The sequence below is a fragment of the Macrotis lagotis genome, chromosome 4 (assembly GCF_037893015.1).
Source record: "Macrotis lagotis isolate mMagLag1 chromosome 4, bilby.v1.9.chrom.fasta, whole genome shotgun sequence".
Taxonomy (NCBI): domain Eukaryota; kingdom Metazoa; phylum Chordata; class Mammalia; order Peramelemorphia; family Peramelidae; genus Macrotis; species Macrotis lagotis.
The window spans coordinates 152,179,154-152,200,814 of record NC_133661.1 but is presented as its reverse complement, the minus strand read 5'-3'; positions in this window follow the sequence as shown (position 1 = coordinate 152,200,814).

The window sequence follows — 21,661 nt, the reverse complement described above, 5'->3', positions numbered from 1 at the left end:
CTAGTGAGCTATCTCATTCCATCATAAACTTTAAGTTCATTTGGTCCAGAATTACTGACTTGTTTTCTTGGTTTCTTTTTCTTTTCTTTTCTTTTTCTTTTTGGTTTTTGCAAAGCAGTGGGGTTAAATTACACAGCTAGGTAATTATTAAGTGTCTGTGGTCATATTTGAACTCAGATCCTTCTGACTCCAGGGCTGGTGCTCTATCCACTGTGCCACTTAGCTGCCCCATCTCAAGACATTTTAGTGAAAAATAAGAGATGAACAGGAACTAATTGGAACATGAATTTAACACAACCAATGAACCCAAAATTATATACACCGCAAAACTTAGCATATGCTCTGTAGAAACATTGAAAATTTCTGTTCTAGTAAGATTAACTATATTAAGAAATAATATGGCTCTAAACTTCATTCTAAAATCCTTGGAAAAGTCAGGAAGTTAGATGATAGGTACAGTCAATGATCAATAGTCAATAAACCTCATCTCTATTCTGATGGGCATTGGCCAAATCCTGGGGATCTAGACATGAGAAAAGATAGTTCTTACCCTCAAGGAACTGATAATCTAAAGGGAGAAGACAACATAGACAAGAAAGCTGAAGGAGTAATTTGGGGATGAGGATGGTGAAGAAATTCAAAATGAGCATAACTCTCACAAAAGCAGGAAGTTTAGAAAGGAGGAAGAAGGTAAAACTTGCTATTTCTCATAACTGGCCTACATTGAATGCGTATGCACATACAAATTTGATGTAATAATATATAACTAAACTTAGGAAGAAGTGGGAAAGGGCAGGATGAAGCAGAAAATACAAGAGGAAAGAATAGCTATAAGCTACAAAATTATTGATCCTGCAGGAGGGAAGAAATAAAAAAAATAGAATAAAAAGGAGTATCTTAGATTGCCTCTTCAGCAATTGAGGAATGGATAAATTGTGCAAAATGAATGTAATGGAAGGTTCTTGTGTCATAAGAAACAACAAAAAAGATGATTTCAGAAAATTCTGTCTGTTTTTGCTTTATTCTTACTGCACTTTCTACCTTTGTCCCACTCTTGTTGATGAAATCCCATGTATTATTTAAGGTCCAATTGAAATGCCATCTTTGTCAATTTTTCCCTCTCTCCTATGCTTATTAATGTTGCCTCCCTCCTCTTTACATCATAGCATAGTTGTTAGACATTTAGGATAGAATTGCAGTAATTTCAGGCTGCATTCAGTACCTGCTCAGATATCCTCCCCTAAATATGTCTCCTGTACAGCTACCAGCCTAAACTATCTCTACAGAATTTTTTGGACTAAATCTTGGTACGTATTTTTTTTTTTTTTTATAATTTGTATATTTTTTTTAGGGGTTTTTTTTTTGCAAGGCAATGGGGTTAAAGAGGTTGCCCAAGGCCACACAGCTAAGTGTCTGAGGCTGGATTTGAACTCAGGTATTCCTGACTCCAGGGCCAGTGCTCTATCCACTGTGCCACCTACCCACCCCTTGGTACATATTCTTAACTTAATCTATTCTACATTGCAACTAACTGTTTAATCTTTGGAAAGTAACAGATTAAAGGCTTACAAGATTCTAGCCATATTAAGAAGTTGTGTGGCTCTATGTATGTAAAATCTTGAAGTATTTCTCTGGAGCAAATCAATATGCCTAGTAATAATTTCTCTATTATCGGCAAATATTTAAGTGCTTACCTCTAGCCAGCCTACCACTGCTAGATATTTTCAGAGATTTGATGATTAAATGAAATGTGGTTGTGGTCCCTCTCTACTAGGAGAGGGACCACAATATTTCAGCATGGTTTGGGTTCTTGAAGGTCTAAAGGGAATACAAGTTCTCAAAACAAATACTATCAAGTTGAGCAAGTTTCAAATATGATAGATTTCAGACTATATGTCTTTTTCTAAGGATAAACCTAGATGAACTCAGAGATGTTCGGTTAGCCATGGGGAACTGACAATGACCATCCAAGTCAAAGGAATCAATGAAGGAAGAATCTACAACTACTATCATAGTTTCTTGAAGTGACTTTTTTAACTCTATTCTCTTCCTCTGAATAGGAATCCATATCTAAGGTGATTGAAGAAATATTTGTAAGCAAATGGGAGAAATATTGGAACTATCTTATCACTGTTAATACAAGAGTATAAAGGATTATAAAGAGGAGAGGATTCTAGGGAGAAGGCAGAGTAGGTCAGAAAAACTTTTGGCATTCCGAATTTCTTGCACACAAAAAAAAGACAAAATATTGCCTCATAGAGAAAAGAAGAAATAAAAGTCAATGTTAAGCAGTTGTTCTGTCTCTCTCTCTCTCTCTCTTTTTTGTTTTAGTTTTTGCAAGGCAACAGTAAGTGGCTTGCCCAAGGCCACACGGCTAGGTAATTATTAAGTGTCTGAGGCTGGATTTGAACTCAGGTACTCCTGACTCCAAGGCCAGTGCTCTATTACTGTGCCATCTAGCTGCCCCTAAGCAGTTGTTCTCTTAATACAACTGGGGGGCAGCTAGGTGGTGCATCCTGAAGTCAGGAAGACCTGAGTTCAAATTTGACCTCAGACACTTAATAATTGGGCGAGGTACTTAACCCTATTGCCTTGAAAACCTAGACCCCCCCCAAAAAAGAATTATGTATATGTAAGACATATTAGTTAGGTCCTACAATTCTATATTTTGTAGATCAAAAAAGCTGGGGTTAGACTAAGGATAAATTACACAGCAAAAGTATATTCCTGAATAAAAAAAGATGAACTTCAAGTATTTTTGATAAAAACAGAAGAACTTGATAGAGAAATATAAGGTAAACAGTAAAGACCAAGTATAAAAAAACTCAAAAAGGTCATATTATTCACTTATGTATGAAAATGTTATCAGTACTCATGACTGTCATCATTATTTGGGTAGTTTGAAAGAAAGGCTTGGGATGAACTGTGCATGATAAGATGATTTCTAAAAAGCATAAAACTGCATAGAGATAAACAGGGGGCGGAGCCAAAATGGCAACAAGAAAGAATTGCTTCTTAGGTGCTCTCTGATAAAACTTCTAAACTAAGGACTCTAAGTAAACTTTTGAGAGACAGAACCCACAAAGGGACCCAGAGAGGCAGTTGTCCTACTCAAGGTAACCTGGAAAAGAGCAGAAAGGCTCAGCTCCCCGGGGTCAAGGGGCGGCCTGCCCGACCAAAAGAACTTCAGCCTCCTGGAGGCAGCCCCAGGGCGCTGGGAGCCACCTCTCACAGCAGCGGGGGAGTCTCCTGAGCTATACCCCGGGGGAGCACCAGGCACAAAGTGGGGGAACAGCAGGGGAACTCTGCCAGAGCGAGCACGTGGAGCCCAGCCCTCAGGGCACACAGCAAGCAGCATGTTCTTTAGGCAGCCCAGATCTAGGAAACAGAAGCAGGTGGAGCTGGTAAGCAGGAGCCTCCAGGGCATGAGCCCATTGAGCTGAGGGAGGGGAGTGAAGAGAGACTGCAGAGCTCTGTCCTCTGCCTCTGGAACAGGACTCTGGGGCTCTGACCACATTCAGATCCTGATCACAGTCTAGGTCCCCCCATAGAACAGTAGGGCCCCCCCCCATCTCAGCTCCATGGCAGAGGGGGGGTGCTTATGGTCATTCACAGACCAGGAGGGAGGACAGAGCCTCACACACTGAGACCCTTGTGGGAGTGTCTCAAAAGCTCAGGAAGCACCCCCAAAACAGGCTTAGGCTGGGAAAATGAGCAAGCAGAGAAAAAAGAGGAACACCATTGAGAAATATTTTGCAAATGAGCCCAAGAAGGATCAAAATACTCAGTCTGAAGATGAGGAAGCACAAGCTCCTGCATCTAAAGACTCCAAGAAAAACAAATTGGGCTCAGGCTATGACAGAGCTCAAAAAAGACTTTGAAAATAAAATGAGGGAGTTGGAAGAAAAACTGGGAAAAGAAATGAGAGAGATGCAGGAAAAACATGAAAATGAAGTCAGCAGTTTAGTCAAGGAAATCCAAAAAAATGCTGAAGAAAATAGCATGCTAAAAACCAGCTTAGGTCAAATGGATAAAACAGTTTAAAAAGTTATTGAGGAGAAGAATGCTTTAAAAAGCAAAATTGGCCAGATGGAAAAAGAGATAAGAAAACTCTCTGAGGAGAACAAATCCTTCAGACAAAGAATAGAATTCAGGGAGATTGATGAATTTACCAGAAATCAGGAATCAATACTTCAAAACCAAAAAAAATAGAAACTTAGAAGAAAATGTGAAATATCTCATTGAAAAAACAACTGCTATGGAAAACAGACTTAGGAAAGATAATTTAAAAATTATTGGAATACCTGAAAGTCATGATCAGGAAAAGAGCCTTGACATCATTTTCAAAGAATTACTACAGGAAAATTGCCCTGATATTCTAGAAGCAGAGGGCAAAATAGAAATGGAGAGAATCCACCAATTCCCCCCAAGAAAGAGATTCCAAAAAACCAACCCCTAGGAATATTATAGCCAAGTTCCAGAACTCCCAAGTCAAAGAGAAAATATTACAAGCAGTTAGAAGGACACAGTTCAAATATCGTGCAGCTGTAGTCAGGATCACACAGGACTTAGCAGCAACTACATTGGAAGCTTGTAGGGCTTAGAATATAAAATACCGGAAGGCAAAAGAGCTTAGAATGCAGCCAAGAATGAACTACCCAGCAAGGCTGAATGTCCTCTTCCAGAGAAAAAGATGGACTTTCAATGAACCAGGGGAATTTCAAAGGTTCCTTTTGGACTGGCCAGAGCTGAACAGAAGGTTTGATCTTCAGATACAGGACTCAGGTGAAGCATGGAGATTGGAGGAGAGGGGGGAAATATGAGGGACTTAATGAGGATGAACTGCATGTATTCCTGCATAGAAAAATGGCACTGATAATACTCATATGAACCTTCTCAGTTAATAGAGCAGGTAGAGGGAGCTTTTATAGTTGAAGCACAGGAGAAAGCTGAATTCGAAGATAAAATATGTTGTAAAAATGGAGTCAATAGAAAAAAAGGGAAATGGAGTAAGAAGGAGGGGGAAGCAGGGGGAAGGGGTGGGATGTGAATAAAGGAGGAGAGGTTGGACCATGGGGAGAGATTGGTCAGATATAACACATTTTCTTTTTTACTTCTTGCAAGGGGCTGGGATTGGAAGGCCTGTCCAGGACCATAGGGCCAGGTGGATGCTAGGCCTAAGAGGTGGTATGGGGGCTCAGGGCCTCTTGGCCCCAGGACCAGGGATCTGTCAGCTGCGCCACTCAGCTACCTTACAGCAGAGTCAGAGTGAAAGGAGAGAGAAAATATAGTACATGGTAATGGAGAAATAAGAAAGAAGGGAGTTGCGATTAGCAATAACAATGTTGGAAAAATATGGAAGTAACTTTTGCGATGGACTTACCATAAAGAATGTGATTCACTCATGACAGAGTTGTTGGTGTTGGAACAAAGACTGAAGCACATTTTTTATTATTATTTGGGGGAGGGTGCAAGGCACCCTGCCTGGGGCCACATAGCAGGGTGATCTTTGGGTGTCTGAGGCTGGATTTGGACCCGGGTTCTCCTGGCTCAAGGGCCAATGCTCTGTCTGCCACCCAGCCACCCCTACTATCATTACTATTTTTATTTTATTTTGGGTCTTTTTTTTTCTTCTTTTTGGTTTTTGCAGGGCAGTAGGAATCAGGTGGTTTGCATGTCACATGGCTGAGTCATTGTTGGGTCTATGGGGCTGGATGTGGGCTCGGATGCTCGTGGCTCCAGGGCCCATGCTTCATCCATTGCACCACCTGGCCATACCTACAATTATTACTATTATTTTTTTTTAAATTTTTTTCCTCTCCCATTTACTTTATTGCTCAAGAAGTCATTTACTCTTAAGCAAGAATATTTTATTAATGTAAAAAAATATTTGTACAAAATGAGAATAAAAAATAAAAGAAAATAAAGAAAGAAAAAAGGAAAAAAAAGAAAATGGGGGGAGGTTAGGGAGGGAGGAAGGAAGGGGGAAATGATTGTTAAAAACCCCCATTACATTGTAGTCGGAAAAATAAAAAAAGAAAGGAATGAGGAAAAAATAAATCTATGATCCAATAATAAAAAAAAGAGAGAGATAAACAGGAGTAAAACTGAAAGAAAGAATTGATAAAGAAGAAATAATTGGAGCAGAGAGCAGGTACAGTTGGAACCTTACTCTCATAAGGAATGGATTAAAGAACAACATATATAGAAAAGTATAAAAATCTTCTAAATTCAGAAAGAAATAGGAGGACAAAAGGATAGGGTAGAAAGAGAGAATAAGGGAGGGATTCTTAGAGGAGTGGATAGATTAAAGACTAGAAGGACAAGATAATGAGTGGAAATAAAGCAGAAGCATAAGGAGGGATAAGGTAAATAGGGAGAGAAGGCTAGTGAGGAAAAATGAGAAGAGGAAAATACACAACAAATTATCACTTAGAATGTGAATGAGACAAATTTACTCATACAATGGGAATGAGTGGCAGTTTTAAAATTTGAATTCAACAACCTGCTTTTCTAAGGGAACATTATAAAATGAAAGGTATACCTAAAGATAAAATAAAGGACAGAAATAGAATTTAGTATGTAAAAAAAAAAAAGCAGGGATAGTAATCATGATCTCTGATAAAACTAAAATAGATTTAATCAAAAGTGGAAAATAGGAAAACTATACTAAGGATCAGCAATATTATTCAATATAATTTTAGGCCATATAAAATACCTGAGTGTATACCAGGCAAAACAGACACAGGAACTATATGAACATAATCATAAAATAATTTTTATACAAATAAACTCAGATCTAAATAATTGTAGTAATATTTATTGTTCATGGGTAGGTAAAGCTAATATAATTTTTAAAATAATAATTTAAATAACTAACTAATCTATTCAATGTCATCCCAATTAAATTACTAAAAAAAAACTTTTTTTGCTGAGTTAGAAAAATAAGAACAAAGTTCATTCAGAAGAACAAAAGGTCAGGAGCTTTAAAGAAACCAGAGAAAATAGATGTAAAGAAAACAAATTTCAGCAGCATCAGACCTTAGCTTTATTATAAGAGAGAGTATTGTTGAAGTATAAAAAAGGATAATTTCAATGATTTTTAAAATTTTATTGAATAATAGTTTTATTGAATTTTTTGAATTTTATTGAATAATAAAACCTATGCAGTCAAGAAGAGAAAGAATGCAAGAAACTGGAAAAATCTTTTCATAGATAAGCTCACAGATAGGATGTCATTGCATCGATGAGTTGGTTGATTTAGAAAAACATGGAAAAACTTGAATGTTATCTACCTCTACAGAAAGAGATGGCAAATCAACATGTGCATAATACAGTTTTGCATATATGTATATGGATATATATGTATAAATAGGTGTATATTTTAATCTCTACATATATATATATGTTTATATATATATATGTATATATATATCCATACTTAATTGTACCTTTCTTTATAGGTGGAGTAGTGGAGAGAAGGGAAAAAAAATAGTAAAACATGCACAGCAGAGAACAAAAAATTAACAGGAAACCAGAGAAAAACTGGGTAGTTTTGAAAACAATGTGTAATATTTATTATATGGGTTTTCTTGAAATCAAAATTTATTGCTTGAGATTGAATCCTCTCATTTTCTGCTGTGTTTTTTATTTTTATCATTTTGTACTTAAGGTTAGTTGAAGAATTTGCCATCAATACAGTGGTTGATCTTGAGACAATGTTCTTCCTCAGTGAAGGCATTTGATAACATTGCTGAAAACATCATGCTAAAAAGTATGGGAGCAGGGGCACATCCTTGTTCCACTCCATTGGTGACTGGAAATTCTCAAGAGTATGATCCACTATCCAGAATCCAGGCAAGCATAAGGTCATGAAATTGATGTACAATACTGATGAACTTTTCCGGTCAACAAAATTGTGACATAATTTTCCATGAACCCTCACAATTGATGGCATCAAACCCCTTGGTCAGATCTACAAATGCTGTATACAGACCTCTGTTCTGTTCCTGGCATTTTTCCTGGAGTTTTCAGGCAGCAAACACTATATTGACTATTCCTCTATACTTTTTTTTTTGTTTGTTTTTGCAAGGCAAATGGGGTTAAGTGGCTTTCCCAAGGCCACACAGCTAGGTAAGTATTAAGTGTCTGAGGCTGAATTTGAACTCTGGTAATCCTGACTCCAGGGCCAGTGCTTTATTCACTGCACCACCTAGCTGCCCTATTCCTCTATCCCTTCTGAAGGCACACTGGCTCTCATGGAGGTGACCATCTTTCAGATTAGCCAATTGAGAAGGACTCTGGCAGGGAACTTATCATCAGTGATTAAGAGAGAAATTCCCCTGTGATTGTCATAGGACAATCTCTTCCCTTTACCTTTATAGATATGGGCAATGGAGGCATCCTTGAATTATTGGGGGAAAACTTATGATGAACATGGCCTCAGGGTCAGCTACCTCACTGATGGCAAGTTCTTCAACCTGAAAAAGCTATAAGTCAAGACCAAAGTGGAGGAAGGAGTGTTATTGCATGATCTTTTTTACTTGCAGATAATTGTGTCCTCAGTGTAGCCTCTGAAGATGAGATGCAACAAAGTATAGATCTATCTTCTGCTGCTTGTGCTACTTTTGGTCTTTACAATTAATATCAAGAAAACATAGGTGCATCATCAGCCAGACCACCCCATCCATATAGGGATCCATTGAATATAACAAATGGAGAAGCTTTGAGTACTATAGACAAGTTCACATAACTTGGTTTGTCCTTTCCAAGGACATTGACAATGAGGGTGACACTTGTCAGACTTAGCTCAATATTTGGGAGACTCCTAAAGAAAGTGTGGAAGAGAAGAGGTATTAGACTGACTACCAAACTGAAGGTCTACAGAACTGTTGAATTGACCTCATTGCTGTATGTCTATGAAACCTGGACAGGCTGTCAGCACCATGTCAGGAAACTGAATCACTTCCATTTAAATTGTCTTGGGAAGATTCTGAAGGTTACCTGGCAGGAGAAGATACCAGACATTTTTCTCGAGTTAAACTGCCTGGCATTCCTACAGACAGTGAAACTACAATGGGTTGGACACATTGTTAGAATGCCAGCAGCATGTTTGCCCCAAAAACCCATTTTATGGAAAACTCATAAGGAAGTCAGAAGAAGTGATACCAAGACACCCTGAAGGCCTCATTGAAAAACTTTAGAATTGATTGTAGAGCATGAGACAACTTGGCACAGAATTGCCTAGCATGGCATGCCTTCAACATCATCCTCTATGAGGAAGACAGAATTGAAGCAGCTCAAAGGAAAGGTGACATCTGTAAGTGGTAACACCACTCCAGGTGTTCACGTGGACTATTTGTGACCAACCTGTGGCAGAGCATTACGAGTTCATATTGGCCTGATCAGTCATAGTCAGACATACTGTAATTTGTCTCAAACATAATGATGTCATTTTAGTCTTCTTCCATAATGAAGGACAAGAACATACCAACCATTTAAGTTTAAAATTTTAAAAGTTTCAAAAATAAAATAAGATCTTTCCAGTCAGACATCAAGACTGAAATCCAACAACGAAAAATTGTTTTCATTATTTTTTATTTATAAATTGTTGTCTTTTATTTCTCTGACAAACTCCCCTCCCCTCCCCAACCCTCTACACCTTCAACTTTCTCTTATATATTGTCTTCCCCAATTAGGCTGCAAGATGACAGAGAGAACCAGGAAGCTGCATGAGATTTTCCCAATTTCCCCTTGAAACAGTTTTTTTTTTATTTTTTATTTTTAGGTTTTTGCAAGGCAATGGGGTTAAGTGGCTTGCCCAAGGCCACACAGCTAGGTAATTATTAAGTGTCTGAGCCGGATTTGAACTCAGGTATTCCTGACTCCAGGGCCGGTGCTCTTATCCACTGCACCTAGACGCCCCTTGAAACAGTTTCAAATGAAGACTCTAAAAAGATTTTGGAGTTACAAAACCTACAAAAGATGGAGTGCAACAATTTCCCAGCTCAAGATATCTTGGAGGGACTTCAGAACAGTTCTGCCTCACTTGGATATAAGGGGAACACAACTCAACACAGGCCAGGTTAGGGGAAGGGAGCATGAGACTCTTAGCCTTAGTGCAGATTAGTAATCAAGGCCCCTGGGTCTTGGATCATCAAGTCAGCAGTGAGGGCTCCCAGTCAGCAGTGAGGGCTCCCAGAAGGAATATTGTGAGTCTCAGAATACCAGCTCCACAGGTGAACCTGGGTTGGCCTACCTCAGTGCGGGGGAGCAAATTGCTAGCACCTGAGGCCCCAATGTAGAAAGACAGTGATCAGACCCCTGACCCTTACCACAAGAAGCTTGGGACTGTGTACTCTGTGCCCCATGAGCAGAACTTGACTTTAAAAAATTGAATAAAGAAACAAAAAATAGCCCTAGCAATAGAAAGCTAATATGGCAGCAGGGAAGATCAAAACACCTCAGAAAAAGAAAGCTGTGGCAAAATGTGTATATGTGAAGCTTCAAAGGGGATTATGAACTGGTCTCAAGTCCAAAAGAGTCCCCTAGAAAGAGTTCAAAAAGGATTTTAAAAATCAAGTAAGAGAGGTAGAAGAAAAATTGGAGAAAAAAATGAGTTATGCAATAGAATTATGAAAAGTTGGGAAAGGAAGCACAAAAATTGACTGAAGAAAGCAATTTTTTTTAGTTTTTTTTAGTTTTTGCAAGACAATGGGGTTAAGTGGCTTGCCCAAGGCCACACAGCTAAATAATTATTAAGTGTCTGAGCCTGGATTTGAACCCGGGTACTCCTGACTCCAGGGCCGGTGCTCTATCCACTGCGCCACCTAGCTGACCCTAGAAAGCAATTTCTTAAAAAAAAATAGATTTAGTCAATTGGAAAAAAAATCCTCTGAAGAAAACTATACCTTTAAAAGTCAAGATGATCAATGAATAGGGCATGAAAATAAAAAAAGCTAGGAAAAAGAACAAATTACAAATCCCAAATTAAATACCAAATTAGAATACTTGAATATCAAAGTAGAGATTAATAAAACTGAAAGTAAGAAAACTAATTAGTAAATAAAACTAAGAATTGGTTTTATGAAACAAACCAGCTAATTAATTTTTTGTTAATTTGATTAAAAAAAGAAAGAAGAAAACCAAATCAATAGTATGAAATGGGTAAATTCACCAATGAAGAGGAAATTAAAACAATAATTCAGAACCATATTCCAATAAATCTGACAATCTAAAGTGAAATGATATTTACAAACTTACAAATTGCCTAGATTGATGGAAGTGAAATACTTCAAAAAAACCCATTTCAGCAAAAGAAATTGAGCAAATCATCAATAAATTTCCTATGAAAATGGGGCTATGGGGTGGCTAGGTGACACAGTAGATAAAGCACCGGCCCTGGAGTCAGGAGTACTTGGGTTCAAAACCGGTCTAAGACACTTAATAATTACCTAGCTGTGTGGCCTTGGGCAAGTCACTTAACCCCATTTGCCTTGCAACCCCCCCCCCCAAATGGGGCCATATAGATTTACAAGTATTTACAAGAATCCTAGCAAAAGAACAATTAATTCCAACACTATATAAATTATTTGGAAAAATAGAAGGCACCCTACAAATATCTCTTATTACGCAAATATGGTACTGATACCTAAAGTAGGAAGAACCAAAACTGAGAAGGAAAATTATAGATCAATTCCCCAATGAATATCTGATATAAAAATTTTGAATAAAGTTCAAAGAATGTAGGTCTGCTTCAGTATTAGGAAAGCACTCAATGAAATTGATCATACCAAAAATAAAACTAACAGAAATCATATAACTATCTCATGAGATGCTGAAAACATTTTTGACAAAATACAGCAACCACTCCTATTTAAAAAAACTTAGAGAACATAGGAATAAATGGATTTTTCCTTAAAATGATAAATAAAATATTGGCAAGCATTATGTGTAATGGGGATAAGCTAGATGAGTCTCCAATAGATGCGGGTCAGTACAAGTATGCCTGTTATCACCACTATTATTCAATATTGTACTGGAAATGTTAGCTTTAGCAATCAGAGAAGAAAAAAAGAAATTAAAGGAATTAGAATAGACAAGGAAAAAAATTAACACTCTTTGTAGATGATATGATACAATATTCAGAAAATCCTAGAGAATCAACTATTTGAAACAGTAACCTTAGCAAAGTTGTAGGATATAAAATAAACTGATATAAATCATAAATATTTCTATATATTATCCACAAAGGTCAACAGTAAGAGACAGAGAAATTCCATTCAAAATAACTGCAGACAAAATGGAGTCTACTTGCCATTGCAAACCCAGGAACTACATGAACACATTTTTACACTTTTACAAGATACTTTTGAGTACCCAAGTTCAAATCCAGCCTCGGACACTTAATAATTACCTAGCTGTGTGGCCTTGGGCAAATCACTTAATCGCACTGCCTTGCAAAAACAAACAAAACAACCCAACCTAGTCTACAAGATACTTTTCATACAAATAAAGTCAGATCTAAACAATTGGGGAATATAACACATGCACAAATAATTAATACAGATTAATCACATATAGGTGGGCATTCCAGAGCAAGGAATACTATTTAACCAAAATAGTGATAGGGATGATCATAACAGCTAGCATTTGTACAGTATTTTAATGTTTGCAAAGCACTTTACAAGCATCTGATTTTATCTTCAAAACAGTCATGGGAGTTTGTATTAATCTGAGAAACATAACTTACAGGATTTGCCCAGAGTTACACAGCTAGGAAATACCTGAAATAAGATCTGAACTGAGATCTTCGTAATTTCAGGTCCAGTAATTTATCCTCTGTGCTACTTAGCTAACTCTAACAGTATAGTTTGATAAATTTATTGAGGAGGTGAATGCCTAATTGGAACATGTTATATATGGATAAGAATGTATTGAAATAAGTCTAGAAAAATATAGCCCCACAAATTAAATATTTGCAAGACCAAAGTTGTCAAATATTGCAAATAAATATTTACTTTAGAATGAAGAGGTCAAACTTAAGGCAACAGGCACTGAAAGCTTTTGAGCAATATTATATTATGAACTTCTTTCTAGACTAGAGCTGTCAAACATTTGGCCACAGGTTATATCTCCCTAAGTTACCTCAAAGCATATTAATGATCAAATCATTTGAATAGGTAGTTTTCAGAGAAGAAATCAAAGCTATCATCAGTCACATAAAAATGCTCTCAATCACTAACAATGAGAGAAATGGAAATCAAAACAACTTTGAGATACCATCTTATACCTATCAGATTAACTAACTTTCCAGAAAAGGAAAATGCCAAATGTCAAATGTGGAAAAATAAGAACAACAGTGCATTGGTCAAATTATGAACTATTTCAATCATTCTGGAGAACAATTTAGAACTATGCCCAATGGGCTGTAAAACTGTGCATACCTTTTGTCCCAGCAATACTATCAGTAGAGACCAAGGGAAAAAGGAAAAGGACCAATATGTGCAAAAGTATTTATAGCAGTTCTAGCAAAGAACTATAAATTGAGGGGATGTCCATCATTTGAGGTATGACTGAAAGAGTTGTAACAAATAATACTATTATGTTATAAGAAATTACAAGGGGGATGGTTTCAGAAAAATCTGGAAAGATATTTGAACTGATACAAAGGAAAGTAAGCAGAACCATGAGAACATTGTTTATAGTAACAGTAATATTGTAACAATGATCAACTGTAAGACTTCATTTTACTCTGATCAATTTAATGATACAAGATAATTCCACAGGACTCATAATGAAAACTACTATTCACCTTCAGAGAGAAATAATAAACTCTGAGTGCAGAATGAAGTGTATTATTTTCATTTCTTTATCTTTCCTGTTTGTTTTTGGAACTTGACTAATATGGAAATATATTTTGCATGGCTTCACATATATAATGGGTTTCATATTACATGCCTTGTCAATGGATGGAGGAGGAACTGGAGGAAGAGAATTTGGAACTCAAAATTTTTTTAAAAAATGATTGTTAAAAATAAAATATTTTAAAATGCAATTGGGAAATAATGAGCTAAATAAATAAAAATACAATAAAACAATTAATCTTAAATAAAAACTAAGTTAATCAGTGGCCCATAGGGATCATTATATTTGATTTACTGGCCCCATTTCTATGATTTTGATACTACTGGACCATATCACATTTCATCTACTATCTTTAGGAAGTGAATAAATTGTTAAAATTAAGGAAATTGTAGAGGTCATGTAATCAAGTTTTTTCTAAATCCCTGTAGATTGATGAATATTTCGTTTTAAATGTAACTTGTATGACAGTTTAAACCTGAGGATGGAGCTTTAATTTTTAGAATGGAATTGGGATTTCAATATCTGACACTTCCACAAGAAAAGTTTTCAATTCCCCCTTAAAATATTCAGGCTCAAATGACTTCATAATATAATGATTTTATTGACACAGAAGACTTATCATAGACTTTTTTTTTTGGCAAGGCAATGAGTTAAGTGACTTCCCCAAGGTCACACTTCAGGGTAATTATTAAGTGTCTAAGGCTGGATTTGAACTTAGGTTGTCCTGACTCTATGGCTGTTGCTCTATCCAGTGTACCACCTAGCTGCCCCCATATCCTCTTAAGAATAATACATACAATTTAAAGAATGAAGTCAAGAGGGCCTTAGTTATTATTGCTAAAAAAAAAAGTTTAATCAGGGTTATGGAATTCTAGCTGAGCTATTTAAAATCCTGAAAGATGATGCTATTAAAGTGCTGTGCTAAATATGCCAGGAATTTTGGAAAACTCAGCAGTGGCAGATTGGAAAAGATCAATCCTAAAGAATGGAAATGCCAAGGAATGTTCAAATTACCAAACAATTGCATTCATTTAACAATTAGCAAGGTTATGCTTAAGATTCTGTAAGCTTTGCTTCAGCAGTATGTGGCTTGAGAACTACCGGAAGTTTGGTTTGATTTTCAGAAAGGCAGAAGAACTAGAGACCAAATTGCCAGTGTTTGCTGGAATATGGCAAAAGCAAGGAAGTGACAGAAAAACATCTGCTTCTGCTTCTTTGACTACATTAGATTTCTACTCACAACAAAATGTGGCAAATCCTCAAAGAGACAGGAGTTACAGATCATTTTACTTGTCTCCTGAGGAATTTGTATTCAGGCCAAAAAACAACTGAACCAAACTAGAAACAACTGTGATTGTTTTAAGATTGAGAAAGGAGGGGGGTGGCGTAGTGGCGTAGTGGCGAAGTGGATAAAGCACCGGCCCTGGAGTCAGAAGTACCTGGGTTCAAATCCGGTCTCAGACACTTAATAATTACCTAGATGTGTGGCCTTGGGCAAGCCACTTAACCCCATTGCCTTGCAAAAATCTAAAAAGAAAAAAAAAGATTGAGAAAGGAGTATGACAACACTGTTTATTGTCATATTATTTATTTGACTCATTTGTAGAATACATTATGTGAAATTCCAAGCTGGACAAATCAAAAGATGGAATTAAGATTGCTGGGAGAAAGAGCAACAATATTATATACAGATGATACCACTCTGCTTACAGAAAGTGAAGAAAGATTAAGAAGTTTCTTGATGAGGATGAAAAACAAAGTGTAAAAAATGACTGGAATTTAGTATTAAAAAAAAAAACAAAGATTCTGGAAAGTGGTTCCATCATTTCCACACAAAGAAGGTATTTGTTCTGTAGAAGGGAAGTCATGGCAAATCTGGACAGCATACTTGCTGACATAACCTTGCTGATAAAGGTCAATACAGTCAAAGTTATGGTTTTTCTAGTCACAATGTATGCCTATGAGAGTTTGATTGTATAAGAATAGTGGAATACTCTAGAATCCACACTTTCAAATTGTGGTACTGGAGAAGACTTTTGAGAATCTTGGTCAATGAAGGAATCAACCCAGTCAATACTTAAGTCAGACTAGTTATTGGAAGGACAAATATTAAAGTTGAAACTGTGGCCACATAATGAGAAGGTGGGTCCCATTGGAAAGATCCTGATGTTGGGAAAGACTGAAGGCAAGAAGAGAAGGGGATAGCAGAGGATGAAGTAGTGTCATGGAAGTCTTAGATAGTAGAGGATAGAAGGGCTTGGCCAACTTAGGAAGAGTTGGACATGATGGAACAAATGGAAAATAAGCCTCTTGGGAAAACAAGCATTTTTTTTTAATGTTTCATCATTGATCCTCTGGAATAGTGGTCATTTTATTGATCAGTTTTTTTTTATTTTAGTTTTTTGCTAGGCAATGGGGTTAAGTGGCTTGCCCAAGGCCACACATCTAGGTAATTATTAAGTGTCTGAGACCGGATTTGAACCCAGGTACTCCTGACTCCAGGGCCGGTGCTTTATCCACTGCGCCACATAGCCACCCCTGAGAACAAGCATTCTTTAAACTACTTCCTCCCTATAACTGTCCATGTTCTACAGGAATCTATAGAGTCTCCATCATTCCTAATACTAAGTTCCCCCAATGCTTTTGAACTTTGTTGCTATTTTGCCATTAAAGCTCTGTCCTTCCATGATCCTCCACTCCATTGTTTGTTTCCTAGGAGTTGTAGGTACTTTCTGTCTAACACTGTTAGCAGTCCCCCTTGCCATCTGTTGCACATAACAGCCAGGCTTTCAGTTGTGCGATTGTGGAAGGGTTACATTGGTTTCTCAGTTTTTTTGTTTCAGGGAAATCAAGAGCCTCTGGCTTATTTAAACTTTGTGTTGTTTTATACCTGAGTTATATAGTCCTTATATTCCACAATTTATCACTCAAAAATATTGAGCTCCATTCTGGATCAGTTTATAGCATATTTTAGCCATTTTCTTTCTTCCTCCATGGGTGACTGGTGGTGTTCCTCTCACTCATGTCAATTCCTCACTCTGAATATTTGGGGATTCATAAAGCCACTTCATCTTTCCTTCCATTTATTATCCTTTCTGGGACAGCTGGTTTAAAATTACACAGATTATCCTCAAGCTGTTTCTTAGAACTTTTCAAGACTTCCAGATTTTATTTTCAGTTGAGATTTAGTGAGAAAGGCAAACTCCTCCTACATTTAAAAAAAAGTTGTAAGGGAGAAAAGAACTAGAAGACTTTATGAAAGTCTGTTTTCATTTATTTGAATATTTAAACATTTATTTAATAAAATATAATTTTTTAAAATTTAATTGAAAAAAATGATGCTTTGATATTGGTTTTAGGGGAGGGGATGGGTAGGGGCAGGATACTGCTTTTTCCCATTACCCAGACTAATTATCATGCAAACTTCAACCCAACCCACTCTGTTCCAGACTTGGACTAGTTCAAGTTTCCTCAGGCAATCTAGTATATATCTCTTTAACTTGCAAACCTGGGGGCTTACCTTATTGATAACAGAACTAATTAGTGCAGCTACTCATTAAACTTTAGCCCAGTTGCAATTCAGAACTCTTTTTTTTTAGTTTTAATATTTAATATTTATTTACTCTCATTTTGTACAAATGTTTTTTAAACATTAATAAAATATTCTTGTTTAAGAGTAAACAGAATACCCCTCCCCCCAAAAAATATAGACTCACTTGAGCAATAAAGGGGAGAAAAAAAAATTAAAATTAAAAAAATAATAATAGTAATAATTGCAGGTATGGCCAGGTGGTGCAATGAACAGAGCACCAGCCCTGGAGCCAGGAGCACCTGAGCCCATATCTAGCCCCATACACCCAACAATCACCCAGCCATGTGACATGCAAGCCACCCCATCCCCACTGCCCTGCAAAAACCAAAAAAAGAAAAAAAAGACCCAAAATAAAATAAAATAGTAATAATAGTAGGGGTGGCTGGGTGGCAGACAGAGCATTGGCCCTTGAGCCAGGAGCACCTGGGTCTGAATCCAGCCTCAGACACCCAACGATCACCCTGTTATGCGGCCCCAGGCAGGCCACCCAGTCCCATTTGCCCTGCACCACCCCAAAATAAAATAAAATAAAATAAAATAATAATAATAATAATAATAATAATAAATGTGCTTCAGTCTTTGTTCCAACACCAACAACTCTGTCGTGGGTGGATCACATTCTTTATAAGTCCATCGCCAAAGTTACTTCCATATTTTTTTGCCATTGCCATTGCTGATCGCAACTCCCTCCTTTCGTATTTCTCCACTACCATGTACTATATATTTTTTTTAGTTTTTTTGCAAGGCAAACGGGGTTAAGTGACTTTCCCAAGGTCACACAGCTAAGTAATTATTAAGTGTCTGAGACCAGATTTGAACCCAGGTACTCCTGACTCCAGGGCCAGTGCTTTATACACTGAGCCACCTAGCCACCCCTACCATGTACTATATTTTCTCTCTCCTTTCACTCTGACTCTGCTTTAGGGTATCTGAGTGGTGCAGCAGACAGATCCCTGGTCCTGGGGCCAAGAGGCCCCTAGCCCCCATACCTACCCCTTAGGCCCAGCATCCACCTGGCCCTCTGGTCCCAGACAGGCCATCCAATCCCAGCCCCTTGCAAGAAGTAAAAAAGAAAATGTGTTATATCTGACCACTCTCCCCCCATGGTCCATCCTCTCCTCTATCACTCACATCTCCCCCTTTCCACAGTCCCCCCCTTTTCTTCTTACTTCAGATGCCTATACCCCATTGAGTATATATGCTGTTTTCTCTCCTGGCCACCTCTGATGGGAGCAAAGATTCCCTCATTCCCCCTTGCCTTCCCCCCCCCCTTCCTTATTGCAATAGCTCATTGTAATAAAGAAAAATCTTATTATATGAGATATCTTGGCCTATTCCCTCTCTCCTTTTTCTTTCTCCCATTACCTTTCCCTTTTTTCTATTGACTCCATTTTTACACCACATTTTATCTTCAAATTCAGCTTTCTCCTGTGCTTCAAGTATAAAACCTCCTTCTACCTGTTCTATTAACTGAGAAGGTTCATATGAGTATTATCAGCGTCATTTTTCTGTGCAGGAATACATGCAGTTCATCATCATTAAGTCCCTCATATTTTCCCCTTCTCCAATCTCTATGCTTCACCTGAGTCCTGTATCTGAAGATCAAACCTTCTGTTCTGTTCTGGCCATTCCAATAGGAACATTTGAAATTCCCCTGGTTCATTGAAAGTCCATTTTTTTCCCTTGAAGAGGACATTCAGTTTTTCTGGGTAGTTGATTCTTTGTTGCATTCCCTCTTTTGCCTTCCGGTATATTGTATTCCAAGCCCTACGAGCTTTTAGGGTAGTTGCTGCTAAGTGCTGTGTGATCCTGACTACAGTTCCACGATATTTGAATTGTGTCCTTCTGGCTGCTTGTAATATTTTCTCTTTGACTTGGGAGTTCTGGAATTTGGCTAAAATATTCCTAGGGGTTGTTTTTTTGGGATCTCTTTCTCAGGGGGATTGGTAGATTCTCTCCATTTCTATTTTGCCCTCTGCTTCTAGGATATCAGGGCAATTTTCCTGTAGTAATTCTTTGAAAATGATGTCAAGGCTCTTTTCCTGATCATGACTTTCAGGTATTCCAATAATTTTTAAATTATCTTTCCTAAATCTGTTTTCCATATCAGTTGTTTTTTCAATGAGATATTTCACATTTTCTTCTAATTTTTCATTTTTTTGGTTTTGAAGTAATAAGTCCTGATTTCTGGTAAATTCATCAATCTCCCTGAATTCTATTCTTTGTCTGAAGGATTTGTTCTCCTCAGAGAGTTTTCTTATCTCTTTTTCCATCTGGCCAATTTTGTTTTTTAAAGCATTCTTCTCCTCAATAACTTTTTGAATTGTTTTATCCATTTGACTTTAGCTGGTTTTTAGCATGCTATCTTCTTCAGCAATTTTTTTGGATCTCTTTGACTAAGCTGCTGACTTCATTTTCATGTTTTTTCCTGCATTTCTCTCCCATTTTTTCTTCTAACTCCTTCATTTGATTTTCAAAGTCTTTTTTGAGCTCTGAGCCCAATTTCTGGTTTTTCTTGGAGTCTTCAGATGCAGGAGCTTGTGCTTCTTCATCTTCAGACTGAGTATATTGATCCTTCTTGGGATCATAGATAATGTATTTCTCAATGGTGTTCCTCTTCTCTGCTTGCTCATTTTCCCAGCCTAAGCCTGTTTTGGGGGTGCTTCTTGAGCTTTTGGGACACTCCCACAAGGATCTCAGTGTGTGAGGATCTGTCCTTCCTCCTGGTCTGTGAATGACCATAAGCACACCCCTCTACCACGGGGCTGAGGTGGGGGGGACCTGTTCTATGGGGGTGCCTAGACTGCAATCAGGATCTGAATGTGGTCAGAGCCCCAGAGTCCTGTTCCAGGGGCAGAGCTCTGCAGTCTCTCTCTTCACTCCCCTCCCTAGGTACAATGGGCTCATGCCTTGGGGGCTCCTGCTTACCAGCTATGCCTGCTTCTGTTCCTGGATGATGGCCTTGTTGCTTGCTGTGTGCCCTGAGGGCTGGGCTTCACATGCTCTCTCTGGCAGAGGTCCCCCGCTGTTCCCATTTTTTGACGGTGCTCCCTGGGGCATAGCTCAGGAAACTCCCCAGCTGCAGTGAGCTGTAGCTCCCAGCACCCTGGGGCTGCCTCTGGGAAGCTGAAGTTCTTTCACTTTGGGGGGCCACCCATCTGGTGGCCACCCCTCCAACCTCGGGGAGCAGAGCCTTTCTGCTCTTTTCCACATTACCTTGAGAATTGTGTCACTGGGTCCCTCTGTTGGGTCTGTCTCTGGAAAATTTAGTTAAAGTGCTTAGTTTCAAAGATTTATGAGAGCGACTAAGACATGATCCGCTCTTGTTGCCATCTTGGCTCTGCCCCCCACAATTTCAATCAATTTAGAATTCTTGATTTCAAATTTCTTGATTGACCTGCCTACTTTAGTCTCCCATAGTAGCAGGGATGACCTGCTTGGGCTACCATGCCAAGGTTAGTTAGAAATTTGAGTATAGGATCATAGATTCAGAACTAAAAGGGGCCTCAGAAGCCATTTGGCTTCACTCCTAATTTTCCAAAGGAAGAAAGTGAGATCTAGGACACATAAGTGGTAAGCATTCCAAATGAATTTTGAACTCAGATCTTTTGACTCCAGAGATAATGCTAAAATTATGTTCAAGAATTTATTGGCATAAATAAAATCTCCAGTTTGACAAAACCTACTAAATATCTGCAGAGCACTATGCTAAGAGATGAGGAAAGAAAGATGGATGAAACACAATCATACATATCCTAAGGCATTTAAAAAACTAGTGAGTAGTTTGGTTTTGGGGAAGGAATATCAGACTGAGTCAGGTGAACTGGGTTTTGCTGAAGGTGCTGATAAATCCAGAACTTTCATCAAGTCAGATTTAGAGCAGGAAGGGACCTTAGAGGCCTTCTTGAATAATCTTTTCATTTTACAAAGGAAGAAAATAAAACTCATTAAGTGATTTTTTAAAGTCATGCGTATAAAACATGACAGAGATAGGATTTGAACCCATGTCCTCCAACTCAAAAACCTTTACTTTGTTAAGTAAACCATTTTGCCTTCTGCCTGTATGGCTTTCCTGTTCCCTGTTTCCTATTTTTATAATATCCTTCTACCTTTTCTTCTTCCATTGAGTTCCTACTCATTTTTATAGGTTAATTTATTTAATACTTTCCTGATTTCTCCCTGATCCCCCTGTCAATAATTAAT